Consider the following 16,331-nt stretch of genomic DNA (forward strand, 5'->3'; position numbering starts at 1 on the left):
ATATAAGTTGCAATAACTTGTTTTCCAATCCACTATAGAACCAACGACCTTCCACTGGAAAACTGGAAAAGCCGAGTCAAAATAAAAAAAATCTTATTATATCTTACATCTTATCATATCTCATCTTATTGACTTACTAAATTTGTGATTAATAAGAAGAAGAGGTACGCATCGATGAAACAGTAACCAAATATGCAAATTATTCATTGGTTGGTAGATTGCCGTTTAACGTTCAGTATCAAATGTTACACTCAGGTTGATAGGAAATCAACGTAATGTGAAGGTACCTTTATATGAAGGACCTGCTAGCTACCAGGATTACAGTGTTTTTGTAGAGAAGGTTATTCTACGAGGACTTGAGAAGACTAGTATTTGGTCTAACACCAAAACAGTGCTCTTATGAGAAGCAGTAACTACAAATGTAAAGCCCTGACTAGAACCAAGATCTCCCACAATGCAATCTTACCGAGCGATCACCGAGATTCCCAGTTCGTTACGAAGAACATTTCAAGGTCATGATACGGTCTCAAAAAATAAAAAGCGTTATGCAATATTATAATGTCGAAGCTTTAAATCGCTCGATCTGCAGCTGAATATATACAGCAGTGACTATCAAAGATCTCAATCAACACCCAAATAACCGACAGATGATAACATGTGAACCACACTGACGGGGTTGCTGACTTACGTCAACCATGTGAACGTGGGTGAGGGGGGGGGGGTAGATTAATCTAGTGGTTCTTCATTATTTTTGCAGATGTAATACCCTTTTTTTAAAATTCGCTGATAAATTCGTCAATTTTATTTTGTACATTACGTTTTATGGTGATAATAACAACACTACTATATGTGGCTTTAGGGAGCTACCATTTGATTTTTATGGGGGGGCTAGGATGAAAAATTTTGTCCTGCATTTTTTTTTAAGCTGTAATCTCTGTCCTGCCTTTTTATTTTTCACTCTAATCGGTCCTGCCTTTTTTTTTAGTTTATCCTGACTTTTTTTTACCTAAATTGTCGTCCTGACTTTTTTTTTGCAAGTGTCACATCCTGCCTTTTTTTTTACTCAAAACTCCTGTCCTGCCTATTTTTTTCAAATTTCATCCTAGCCCCATTTCTACGGACTATTCCGGCACGGTATGCCACATATTTAAGGAATATATTTATCTCATTTTCAATACTCCTCAATTAAGGATGTTTGCTACTCTGTTTAAAAATAACAAGCTTTTTACAAAACTAATAGTATGTAAACATAATAGGAACTAAAAAAGCAGAAAGAAATTAAGGGTCCATGTGCTTGTTTTCGATATATAAGCCATTGAAAATTTAGCGGGAAATGATTCTCTCTAGACTTTTCTTACATTTAACATTGGCATATTTTTCCTTTCAAAAACATTGAAAAAACAAGGATTTTATAAGATTTTCAAATATGGCTTTATAAACTCATATATGCAATAATATCATGAAAAGAAAGGGACAGATTTTAAATGTACGTTTTTAAAACGTTGTTTTCTTCCGATTTCATTAGAATGGAGATAACAATATTGTATTTTAAGCTCCGACGGCATCAATTGGTTATTTGATGGTCGCAAATACCCGTTTACTGGCTCCGCACAGTTATCTCCTAATTGGTAGTGCTCAAAATAACGGACATTTTTGTCCTGGTCAGATTTTTACTATTTATTACAATTTTCAAAAATAATAAGACAAAATTTGCAGTTTAACTATTTGAGTTTGTTTTTTTTTTTAAGTCGGCCACCGTGGTTGGCAGAATGGGTCGTCGGACATTTTTTTGTTTACCAAGATACCCTAATGATGACTGGCCAAGTTTCCATTCTCCATTTTATTGTTTAAATTTGGTCCAGTAGTTTCAGGAGGGGGGATATTTTGGTAAAATTAACAGACGAAGACGACGGACGTCGAACACCAAGTGATTGGACAATTCTTGGGACAGTTGGGATAAAAAGGAGGAAGGCAATCAAAAACGGACAAAATCAAACGTTATCAACTAACGGAACCAATGAAAAACAGTTGTCCTACTAACGGAACCAATGAAAAACAGTTGTCCTATTCCTGACGTGGTACAGACATGTTTACCAGTCTTGAGAACCTAATTTACTACATGTTACAGGTTGGGTTATTAGTTCCTTATTACATTTTCTGTCATGACCATCACGTACGTGCGTTAATAATGGTCTCTTCCTTTCACAATGGCCTATCTTCAAACGATTGTATACCAGTAAATAAGTACATGTTTCAAACATAGATTACATCTGTTTCCGTAAAATGAATTTTACGTTATTTATACAAATATATCTGTTAAGCGGGAAAATATTTACGAACTAAAAATTTCTGTCACAATGGCCGATCATCAAACGATTGTATACCAGTAAAAAAGTATATGTTTCAAACATGGATTAAATCTGTTTCCGTAAAATGAAATCTACATGTTATTCTGTTAGGCGGAAAAAAAAGTTACGAACTAGACTTCAGTGTAACTTAGTAACATACAAGCGTTTATGAAGTCAATAGCTCTCAAGTTTGATAGGTGCAATATTTTCTTTATAAAAAAAAACGTAATAATATTTACATATTGTTGTAAACTTGTCTATATATAACACCTTTGCTAAGATTTAAGGAAGTATTGATATTTAAAAGGCAGGTATTCATGTTATTGAATGTAATATACAATTGAAACTGACTAGATTCTAAATTTATTCGTTTCGATTTAAAATTTATTCGTTTTGATTTATTGCATCTTTACCCAAATTCAAATACAGATATTTAAATTATGATTTTAAAGAGCTATCAACAATGAAAATATTTACATCTGTTGAGATGCGAATTGATTTGAAGATAAATTTTTAAATTAAATTAAACATGAATAATAAATTCAAAACATCTTGCTGATAAGGTTTAATGAAAGATCTTTGAATGGACTATTCCCTATATTGTAAGAGCTCTAGCCATCTTGATGGATCTTAATTGTACAAAATAAGTTCCGGTCTCGGTACCATTCTCATCCCGTGTCTTTTATTATAGCTGACTATGCTGTATGGGCTTTGTTCATTGTTGAAGGCCGTACTGTTACCTATTGTTGATAATTTCTGTGTCATTTTGTCTCTTGTTGAGAGATGTTTCATTAGTAGTTATACCACATCTTCTAATTTTCATAATTGTTTCTTAGTAATTGGGACGAAGGAGCTGACTAAATCATGGCGGATAAATAAGTGAGATTTTGGAAAAAGAATGAAACAAAGTGGGGATTGAGAAAATTAGAATTAAGTCGGAATTTGGGAAATTCTCACCCTGCTCATAGGGTATAATAATTTTTATACTTTCGACCTTTCTTGATCCGCTGTTTCATTATCACCGCATACGATTTGTTTTTAATTTAAACCATGGTCAAGGACTCGACATATTCTTTTTATTGTGTGCATTAAGATATGCAGATGATTTATTTTATTGTGTGAACAGTTTGTCAATAAAACATTAATTCCGTGTGTCATACGAACAGAAATAATCGGATTGTAGTTTTGGTTTACAGATATAAGAATTTTAATAGGTTTGAAATGTTAAGACAGTGGGTGATCCATCTACATGTTTACCGTCATTTAAATCGTAGATGTTATATCAACGCCATACCTGTCAAATATTGGGATATAACCATTTCATAAGTGTTTAATAAAAGAATTTGTGGGGACAATTAAGTATGATGAACGACCTTCTTGTTATCAAAGTTTATTGAAATAAAAGCTGAATCTGCAAAACAAAAAACTGTTATTTCAGTATTTAACCTTGCCATGTCAAAAAACCTTTAAAACAGATACTATTATTATTATAAAATTATGCGCAACAACACGCAAATAAACGCAAAAAAAAAAACAGTTTTCACTTGACGAAAGCAAGCTTGATAACGTCTCCTCTCGTATTGTGATGTCGTTGATAATATCAGATTATTACATGGCATTTTTCATATCGCCTGTATTACCAGCCCTAGATTCAATATCAACCCAAGAGCCGCGTGGCTCGAGGGCTGATAATACATGCGATATGAAAAATGACATGTCATGATCTTTTTGTCATATGCTTCAACAATGGACAAAATAACAGATTCATATATTGATCATTTTACTTGGTTCCTAAAATAGAACTTCAAAGAGTGAAAAGTTCGCGGACGCCGGATCCCAGATTTAGTACATTCGATATGAAATCTTTCTATCATATATGCCTCAACAGAGAAGAAAAATATTTTGATATGGACGAATCGACAAAAAAAATAAATTCAACAATATACATAATGAACACTGTTTGGAAAACTCAACCTATTTTAAAGCAACTTTCTAAATTATGTTTGAAACTTTTAAAAAATGCATTTATTTAATATATTTTTTTTTATTATTATTATTTTACACAATATACTTTCCAGTATCCAAATAATTGTTTTGTACACTATTTTGTAATGTTTTTCACTGAAAACGTAGCATTGAGGTGTATTTTCCGGAATTTGCCGAGTATCACCGGAATGTCATGCGATAACGTTACGGAAAGGCATGTGATAACAATCGAAACATGTGATAAACTTTTCATATCAGCCCGCTAAGCACCAATTCGAAAAATATGAAATTTACATTAATTTAATGCTATTATCATACAGTAAAAATCATATGTTTTTTAGTCTAAGTATATGATAACTTCTCCTCTCACATTGTGACGTCGCTGATAATGCCTGGTCTCGTTTTGAAGCCTTGATACGAGAATTACGGAGCGACAGAGGAGAGTGATATAGGCGTAAGGAAGGACGATAAATGTTTTAAATCGAGCGTCATGAGGTGCCAGCTGAAGCACGACTCCGGGTGGGGGTTTTTCCACCTGTGTTATTGACTCACTTGTGGCCTTTGGCTGTTTTCTGCCCTTTAGTCAGGTTGTTGTGTTTTTGACACATTCCCCATTTCCGTTTTTAATTTTATGGAATATTGGCCGCTGGGCATTAAGCAACCAAAAATCAACCAATCATTATACCAGTACCCTAATGCTGTATAGAGAATTATGATAGCCTTACATTTCCATTCGATAATTTATATAATATAAAAGTGTTAATATTTATCATCAGTATTGCATCTTGTCGCCGCTTCTTTTCTACCATGTTTGTAAGAAATAAACATTTATTGTTCATATACTTTCGTTCAACACTTTTGAATATAGCTTCTGAAACTAACTTTAAAAGTTTATTCTTTCTTTTACCAATAGAGATATTTGGTTTGCTCCATATCTATCAAATATCATGTGTGTGTAGAAAATTTAACGAAACAAAAACGAAGTCCGTATACCTTAGTCTAGGGTCAACTCCTCTACTCAAAAGAAGGTGAAATTTTAAAGTCAAAATTCAAATGACTTCTGGATGTCTACAGATTATTTATATGCTTTTGGGTTTCAGGATTGAATCCATGGTTCGAGAAAAGAGAGTGTAATTGTCCATAACGATTGTTTATAATAGCCAAGGGTAGATAAATTTGTTTTTACTCATTTATACTATTAAAAAAGAATAGGTCAGTTCGATCAAAATGTTCACACTGTTCTTAAATTCAGTTATTAATGATGTACTCTTGATTTATAACCCACCTATATGTTTATTCATGATCAAATACTGTATATTTTAGTTTGAAATTTTGTGCTTAAAACCTACATCTACAACTATAATAATAACTGATGTTGATCCTACCTAAGCACGTTTATCTTTCTCTCTTGATTTCATTTTCAAAATTCTCTTGGGTTGCCAAAAAGGCTTGACCTCAACAAAAACTTGTACGTTCCATCGTATAAGCTCTAGTTTATCTCCAACATTAGATCATATAATAAAATCAATTAATTAAGTGCAGAATGTTCTGAGAAACAAATGTTATCGCATGATGAATATAATCATATATATCAAAAGAAATTATTCGTGTTCGATAATGGAATGGAGAAATGAAAACTGTCTAAATGAAATATGTATCCCGTGCTAATAAGTACTTAACATGAAACTATACTTTCAAGAAATAGCAAATTGCAATACGTGTACTTTTTATTAGCCTTTAATCAGGAACGCCCATGAAATTGTTGGGGTGCTTTAACGTACATAGTGAATTTTACTCTTCTTACCCGAGGCAGCGTCATATATTCCGATCCAACTTCCAAGCAAGGACCGAAGCTCATAAACTCGGCAATCAATGTTAAACGCAGGACTTCGGGAATGTCCGGAGAGCCGACAACCTTGCTTCGGAAGTTGATTCCGATCGTATGTGGCTGCGTATTTATACATCCCAATCAGCCAAACGCGCGACTCTCTTTATAGCATTGATGTTTTTGGTGGATTGGAAAAGTCTATATATACATACATCTGTCTACCTTTGCTACTCATAATGATTACCTTTGCTACTCATATGGATTACCTTTGCTACTCATATGGATTACCTTTGATACTCATATGGATTACCTTTGCTACTCATATGGATTACCTTTGATACTCATATGGATTACCTTTGATACTCATATGGATTACCTTTGCTACTCATATGGATTACCTTTGCTACTCATATGGATTACCTTTGCTACTCATATGGATTGATTTACTCTGCCTTTAGTCTAATTCTGATCACAAACAGCGAAAATTACTTTACGTATCCATTCATTTGACAGGGCCAAAAGATGTTTGTGGTATATTTTGTTAAGTCTGGAAACTAATGTCATGCGCGATAAAATCAGAACCAGATATTTAACTAATACAAGCATGGCCTTATTAAAAAGTTAATAACCAAAGTAAATTATGTCTCGAAGTCCGCAGGGAAAATTAACTTTTCTTAATTAATTATTTTGTATATTAACTTTTAAAGAAGTCCATTGTCGTAATATTATACTTTTATTATATTATATCTCTTTTTTTCCAGATTAAATAATCATATTTTCGTTCCAAAAAATAATTGCATCTTGAAAATTGAAAAGATGAAATGGAAATAAAGTCAGAGAAGAGAGGAAAAAGATAACACACAACGGGACATTCGAATCCATATGTCCAAAGTTGGCTTACAACGTCATGGCAAAAACGAAAATAAAAAAAGCAAAAAGACATACAACAGAATACAAGCAGAACATAGCAAACTTAAGAGTGGTTTAAAGATGTTAAGATTATACATGTAGGTGGACTCGTTGAACTTGAAATGCTTGTAAAATGTACAATACCCATAATTATCATAAACTGGTAAATGTCTGCAGATTAAAATATCATATTCAATTATATTAATCTGATTACATTTATATTCCACGTAAGGGTACATTGCATCATGAAATAAGTATGTGCAGTTTCAATTATATTAATATGCATTTTTTCTTCAGATTATTAGTGTGTATTGAACCAGTTACTATAAAGCAATTTCATCACAGGATTATAAACTTTGAAATATCCTTTTCAAAAAGTTTCATAATATTAATTGGCAAAACATTCTCTATATTCAACTCCTATATTTAAAAACAACTGCATGCCAAAAAGTGAAAAAGTACAGATGAAAAAACCCACAAAGATTTACAGCCATATAAAACTCATGCCAAAGATTATATTGATCGAGCTTTTATCTAATATATGTGAAATGTTCTATAGGTAAGCTGTTTACATATACATCCTTTGCAATTCCAATGGAGAGTTATCGGTCCTTGTTCTCTCTCTAACTCATCATGAGAGATTGTGGTTTTTGATGGATAGTTATCCCATTGACAACCAAACAACACCTTTTTGTTTTTTATTTCGAATTCACATGGATTAATGAGTCATTTGCCTATGAGACAGTTCTATTCTTTATTTTAAGTCGTTTTATAAAAATATAGTGTTTTCTTGCATCTAGCACATGTCATACTTGTCGCTGGGCGTTAGTTATTTCCTTCTTTTAATGAGATAAATTGCTACCCTATTCATAAATGCATGAGAAAAGCAGCAAAGGAAAAGTTTCCCTAATAAATAAATTATCAAAGTCAACGTCAAAGATTTCATTTAAGGAATGACTGTAATATTTTTTCTGTCTATGAAGAAATAACATAAACAAATTTGGTGCACACTGAATAACGCGCGTAGCGGGTTATTTAACAGTGTGCACCACATTTTTTATGTTATTTCGAATAGACAGAAAAAATATTACAGTCATTTCTTATAATTTAATTCTAAATTCCATTTTAAACCGTAGAAAACCTTGGCAAAACGTTGATGACGTCACGGTCACATGACTAAACTATGTCTATGGTCTGCCCATAACAAAATAACGTCAGCCAATCAGAAGACGCGTTACATCCAAAATTAGATTATTTATATATAGTCCAAAATCTGGATTGACATCAACACACAAACAAAGAACAAACATCAATCATTACAATCCATTATATATCAATATAGTACATTTATCTTTATTTCCCCCTTCTATCATCATGAAATACAAAAGGTTGCTTTTTTTCTTTTATGCTCTTCAACTTCATATGCAATATGTCAATAAAAATGTTTTGGTTGGAGCTTCACTGATGAGTCTTGTGTAGACGAAAAGTGTGTCTGTGAAACACAATTTTAAGTCTTCAGTATCCTAGTTGATTTTTTATGGTATGAAAGTTCTTATTTATATATAATTTTTTTTAAAGGTTGACACCAGATAATGGCAAAACTCCATAGGTTCCATCGAATTCTTTAGTTCATACAAGACATAATATTTCTTATTTAATTATAAAAATATTCATATTTGTAATTCGGTTTAAGATCTTTATTATCGAGAAACACCAAAGCAAGTACTAGTCATATCTTGCATTGGTGCGTCTCTTAATTCATATTAATCTTCAGTTACTTTATTTTATAGTAATCAGAAAAATTGTATGGTCGGATGAGCAAAGTGAAGGAGAACATAAACGTCAGTATTAGGTTTTTGATTCTCAATATTGTAGCCTCAAACGTCAATGAAGAGATTTAAGTGCCAGTCTTTGTAAAAATCAGGCAATTTAGGTAAAAATCAAAACATGGTCAGAAAAAAAACACCGAGCTAATCATGCTATTTAATACTAACTATCATCCTGAGCTAAAAATTATTAGTCTTTTGTTTGTGTGTGTCTGGTAATATCAAATAACTTGGTTAGAAAATTGGTTAGAATGATAGCAAATTACAGAGTTATCTCCCCTTATTTGTTAATTTCTAGTGCATTTCAACCAAATTTTATCTTCTATTAACAGAACAGAAAACGGAAATGAATGTTATTTTTGTGCGTAACTACAAATTTTGAACTAAAATCAATGTCAAATTGGGTGGGGTTTTTTGGTCATGTTTTCACCACTGCCTGATTCTTAGGCAGACTGGCACTTAATTGTCAAAGAGAGGTGAAAGATACCAGGGGGAACCTCATAGATCGAAAATAAACTTACAACGCCATGGCTAAAAGAGGTGAAAGATACCAGGGGGAACCTCATATATCGAAAATAAACTTACAACGCCATGGCTAAAAGAGGTGAAAGATACCAGAGGGGACCTCATATATCGAAAATAAACTTACAACACCATGGCTAAAAATGGTGAAAGATACCAGGGGGAACCTCATAGATCGAAAATAAACTTACAACGCCATGGCTAAAAGAGGTGAAAGATACTAGAGGGAACCTCATATATCGAAAATAAACTTACAACGCCATGGCTAAAAGAGGTGAAAGATACTAGGGGGAACCTCATATATCGAAAATAAACTTACAACACCATGGCTAAAAGAGGTGAAAGATACCAGAGGGAACCTCATATATCGAAAATAAACTTACAACACCATGGCTAAAAGAGGTGAAAGATACCAGAGGGAACCTCATATATCGAAAATAAACTTACAACGCCATGGCTAAAAGAGGTGAAAGATACTAGGGGGAACCTCATATATCGAAAATAAACTTACAACGCCATGGCTAAAAGAGGTGAAAGATACCAGAGGGAACCTCATATATCGAAAATAAACTTACGACACCATGGCTAAAAGAGGTGAAAGATACCAGAGGGAACCTCATATATCGAAAATAAACTTACAACGCCACGGCTAAAAGAGGTGAAAGATACTAGGGGGAACCTCATATATCGAAAATAAACTTACAACGCCATGGCTAAAAGAGGTGAAAGATACCAGAGGGAACCTCATATATCGAAAATAAACTTACAACGCCATGGCTAAAAGAGGTGAAAGATACCAGAGGGAACCTCATATATCGAAAATAAACTTACAACGCCATGGCTAAAAGAGGTGAAAGATACCAGAGGGAACCTCATATATCGAAAAAAAAACTTACAACGCCATGGCTAAAAGAGGTGAAAGATACTAGGGGGAACCTCATATATCGAAAAAAAACTTACAACGCCATGGCTAAAAGAGGTGAAAGATACCAGGGGGAACCTCATATATCGAAAATAAACTTACAACGCCATGGCTAAAAGAGGTGAAAGATACCAGAACCTCATATATCGAAAAATAAACTTACAACGCCATGGCTAAAAGAGGTGAAAGATACCAGGGGGAACCTCATATATCGAAAATAAACTTACAACGCCATGGCTAAAAGAGGTATAAGATACCAGAGGGAACCTCATATATCGAAAATAAACTTACAACGCCATGGCTAAAAGAGGTGAAAGATACCAGAGGGAACCTCATAGATCGAAAATAAACTTACAACGCCATGGCTAAAAGAGGTGAAAGATACCAGAGGGAACCTCATATATCGAAAATAAACTTACAACGCCATGGCTAAAAGAGAAAAAGACAAACAGACAATCAAATAATAGTTCACAAGACACAACATAGAAAACTAAGGACCAACCAAAACGAACCCCACCAAAAAATGAGGGTGATCTAATTTAAGGTGTAAGGGTACGGAAATTTTGCCCCACATGTGGCATCCGTCGTGTTGCTCAAGTTATTAAAAAAAAACGGTAAATAGTCTAATTCGGTAGATGACATTCGATAAAAGAGAAGGGGATTACATGTAGTTACGACTATAAGGAACATATCCGATATAATCTGGGAGCGGTTATTCCAAAACGGTCAACCAACTCGTGTCTGAATGCTGACTTTCGAACACAACACGGATATCTTTTATTGAAATCTAGGTCCGTTGTCGATAAAACAAATATAAATATATTCCTTTCTCCGATATTTTTTTTTAGTCCTTTTTATTTCAATAACTCTTCTAGATCTCATTTGACCGAACTAAATGTATATTTATGCATCTGGTGCAATACAATGAGTACCGTTAAAATATTTACTTATTTGACTGTTTACGATTTTAAAAATTCCCGTTTCCTTTTCCTTTTCCTTTTAGTGAAATGTTATAATATTCCAAGTAAAGACATTTTTAAAATAAGTTTATCACGTTGTCAAAGAGTAATTATTTTTTAGGCTGAACAGCATATCCCTTTCTTGGAGGACTTCGGTGTGCTCTATATTTGATTGATTGATTGATTGTTGGTTGCTTAAGGTCCAGTGGCAAATATTTCATGCATAGTCAGGACGAGAACAAGCTCACAATAAATACAATAGGTAGGTTGATACAATAGAGGCCATCTGGCATGATTGTCGGGGAAATTTGGACTGCCACTGGAAAATGAGGGTATATTGGATAGGGCCAGAAATTTTGCCTTGCATCAGGCCACCTACGGACCCCTCAAAGAGTTGTTACAAGGGTTATTAACGTGCAAAGAGCGTGGCACTCTCTTTACACGAGGCATCGGATTTAACGTCCCCCTTCTGACCGGACGTGACTGCGAACTTGATACATCCCGCACAGCCAAACGGACGCCCCACTTTGGCAAGCGTTTTACTGCCGGTCGGGAGAAGTCCAAGTGACCATATTTCTAAACCCCAGTCACACTTGGGGTCCTCTATATTTGAAAGCGTTAAATGTGAATTGTATCGGGGTATCTATCAACCAAAACCTGAGGGAATCGCAGGAACTACAACAAGGCGAAACCTAATGCGACTATAGAGTAAGCGTCTCCTGCTATGAATATATACAGTCCGCCAAAAGTTAAGCACCACCTATTTTTATTGCATCGATATTTTTCCAATTTAAAAAATCAATTATTCCTCGAAAAAAGAAAGATTCATGTAGCAATTTTGCTAGCATATACGATAAACAAACCACAAATATAATTTTGGTCACTTATAACGGTTCTATGCATTTCGGTTTTACGTGCATAGAAATAGTGTAAATTACACAAATCAGAAACGGAATTTAAGTTTCACTGTGATTTTATTTTTTTACAACAATTAATCCCCAACTATCATTTAAATTTTCTACAAATAATCTTTTGTATGTTCGACAAATTTAATGTCAATATTTGAGTTATAATCATGTGTAACAAACAACCTCTCTTCCGGTACAGTTATAAACCCGACGTCTCATACTCGTTACAAGCCTTCAAAATTATAGTTGAGGAAATGTAATCTATTCATCAACAATTGCCACTTCTAAATCGACAAAATTTTGTGAAGGTTGGGCTATACGATTGAGATTTCTACCAATGACATCCCAGACATGTTCGATAGGGTTTATGTATGGATACATGGAAGACCAAAAAGACAGTGTAAATGGCTTTTTGCTCTTTGGACCCTGCCCTGTGAAGTCTAGCGTTGTCGTCAATGAACAAGGGTCGTGACCATGTTGACGCAAGTGAGGAATTATCAAAATGAGGAACTACAATGTTTTATGCACCAAATCTCTGTATGTCTGTCTGTTTATGTAACTCTACAGAATATGCATAGCCGGCCTACAACGGTATATAAGCAGCAAACCCGTACCGTAAAACCACCAGGACCGACTGAAAGCATTGGGCTAATATTGTTTCGGTCAAAGACCGTTTTATTTCCCCGCGAAATTCGTATTATGGCGTCTACTGGTCGAAACATAATCCGTCTCTCATTTGACCAATTCATGTTTTGCCAGCTTCTCAAGTTCAAGCATTGATATTCATTCTATTGAAACCTGCCGAAACAGTGCCTGCCTGTTAGGACATGTCTCTCGACAACACGACTTACCCTTCGATTGCCTCAATGAAGTCGACGGACCAGTGTTCGCACATTAACACGACCGCCTGTAACATTGTATTTGTAAACGTGCATATGGCCTTTTATAAAGAGTTGCTTGACTGTTTTATCGGAGTTCAATCTTTTTTGTCATAATGAATTTACTTAGTGTATCGTAAAGGCAATTCATAACATCAAACATTTTTTTTTCTCGCAATAGTTTAAAAATATTGCCAGTTATATATAGATGGTGATTAACTTTTGGCGGACTGTATATAATCCTCCATGCCAACGTAACTTATAGTCCAAATGTCACAATCGGGAATATAATGCAATCGTTAAATTACAGGTTAGACAACTGTTCTGGTTTCTGAAGATCTCAGAATGCGAAAACAAGTCGCAAATGAGTATCCTCCTCTGGATTTTAAGTGACAATTGCTCTGCTCTGTTGTATTTTTTCCCATTTATCTTGTTATTTCATTCTTTACTAAATGTCATGAATGTCACTCGAAAAGCAGTCACTAATATTTTTCAGGGCACATTGGTTTACCCTATCAAGCTTTTCTCGAATGGTTTTATGTAGCTCCATATTTATTTTTTGTGCAATAGTAATATTTTTCTTTTCACTCTTTTACATTGGTGAAGTCAGTATCTTCTTTGTTTTAGTTATTGTCCAATTTCTCGGAACATTGTTTATCTTCTTGTCTTTAATATTTGGTTAGTTTGCGCTCTCTTCTTCGTTAGAGTATCATTGTGTGAATGAATATTACTCTTTTTGTCCTTTTTCTATGAGTTTGTAACATAACTTGGCATGGTTTCTTCTGATTGTTTTGGGTTCATTTAATTTTCTCGCCGCCCTTTTCTGTGACAAGTTGTTATCTTCGTTTTTTCCGCGATTAATGTTGTTATTGTAAAGTTTGAAGCTGGTAAACTTATAAATTTATATATATATACATTATATTTCAACATTTACCATTGTCATTTATAACTATCCTATAATAAATTTTACATAAGTCATAAATTTCACTTTAAAATATTTTGAGAAAAATAAGACTATAAAATGAAGACATTATAATCATATAGGAATTTTATTGTCCGTCAACAATACTTGAACCCATTGTTAAAATGTTTTATGATCTATAGTTATTCTTGCTTAATTTCCACAATAACATTTACGTTGCCTGTCTTAATATATGACTGAATAACTGATCTCTTTCACGTTCCCAGATTGATAAATTATTCATATAAATATTTTTTCCCCTTGTATACACATAGTGATATATTTTCAAAACTGTGTAAAAGGGAAAATCACAAATATACTGAACTCCGAGGAAAACTCAAAACGGAAAGTCCGTAATCAAAAGGAAAACTCGAAAGCTCAAACACATCAAACGAATGGATAACAACTGTAATATTAATGACCTGGTACCGGCATTTTCTTAGGTAGAAAATGGTGGATTAAACATGGTTCTATAGCTAAACTTCTCACTTGTATGAGAAATCTATAGCATTTATATCTACCTAAACCTCTCACTTGAATGAGAAATATATAACATTTATAGCTAGCTTAACCTCTCAGTTGTATGTGCGAACCTCAGTAGGGTGTGAATAAAAATGACTACCGGTAAAGAAGTTTGACCAGATAATTTCAGTTTTCCGACCTTATAACATCCATTCCCAATAGCCATTCCTGCTCTTTGGAAAATCTCCACATGCATCACAAAACATCTTTCCGCCCTTTTCGGTAGTGAGTGTTTCGTTACTGAGGTTATTTATCATATAACTATTTAAACATTAAGAAACCAAGATTTATACTCACTCGGAAAAACTTTATATTAGGTCAATTCGGTAGTTCTTTTTCATATATCTTGGGTATTTATACATTTCTTCGAATTTCATTTTTTTTTAGCGTCTAGATAAAAGATAACCAAGACAAGCGCTTTGAACAATAATTATAAAGTTGTGTATTCATTTTTAATTAGTTGCGATTCTAGTAAAAATTTCAAAATGAGCAGACTATCAGGATTGTGTATAAATGCATTAAAGATACTACAAAAAAGGCATCAGTAGTATACCGCTGTTCGAAATTCATAAATTGATTAAGAAAAAAAAAACAAATCCGGGTTACAAACTAAAACTGAGGAAAACATATGAAATATAAGAGGAGAACTACAACACAACATTAAAATGTAACACACACAGAAACGAACAATAATATAACAATGGCTATTTTCTTGACTTGTTACAGGACATTTTGATAAAAAAAAATATGGCGGGTTGAACCTGGGTGTGTGGCATGCCAAACCTTCTGCTTTTATGGCAATGTTAAATATAACATTTAAATGACAACATTATATGATAGGACTACAATACAAATAAATGGGAATCATATAAGACAGTGAAACACACGAGTAATAGCTAAGGCATACTATTTTGAACGCGAAACAGGTGTTAAATCCATATGCTACTCATTAGTGAAGATTAATTCAAAATATATGAAAATAGTTGGAATGCAAAATAGAATACGACGCCATAAAGCTTTAAACCCTTCAAAAATCAAAATATATGAAAAAATATTGATAAGGCAATTATTACCGGATAGAAGAACATCAAGTGGTTCGAATAATTCAACATTTTATATACAGAAAAGTTGCAGAAAAATTAAGCTATCAATGTCATTTCGTTTCAGTACACAACAGACAATAGGATGTGGTTGCCCTCAGAGACGAAACATCCACTACCAGCAGTGTCATCTACCCCGTTGTTGTAAACACTTATCAAATGTTAAGGTATGAGTACCAACTAAAGAATCGATGATACAAAGGAGCAATCAACTACTAGTGACCAGAAAGAAAGACATCCCCAATTAATGCCACATTCAGCTAAGGAACCAACTTTGACTTTATTATGGCTGAAGAATATTTACATCTACAAAAGTCAAATACTTCATTCTATCACTGATAGTCATGGCCTTCTGAAATTTTGTTAAATGGTAATTACACAATAAAAAAATACCTTTGTGATATAAATGTATCGTTTTCTCCCAGACGGGAACATAAAAATGGATTCTACGCTTATAAGCTAAAAAAAAATTAAGAAATTCGGTCGAGGCCATAAATTAACATGCATCTTAAAATACATATGATTTATGGTTAATTGTTTACATAGCTGTTTGATAAACTAGATAATAAACAACATCCTTACACATACTGTGTTTATATCGCAGCAACATAGGACTGTAATGAAGTAGTAGAGTTGTCAGGTTCTAAGGCAAGTAATAAAAG

The sequence above is a fragment of the Mytilus galloprovincialis genome, chromosome 12 (genome assembly GCF_965363235.1).
Source record: "Mytilus galloprovincialis chromosome 12, xbMytGall1.hap1.1, whole genome shotgun sequence".
Taxonomy (NCBI): domain Eukaryota; kingdom Metazoa; phylum Mollusca; class Bivalvia; order Mytilida; family Mytilidae; genus Mytilus; species Mytilus galloprovincialis.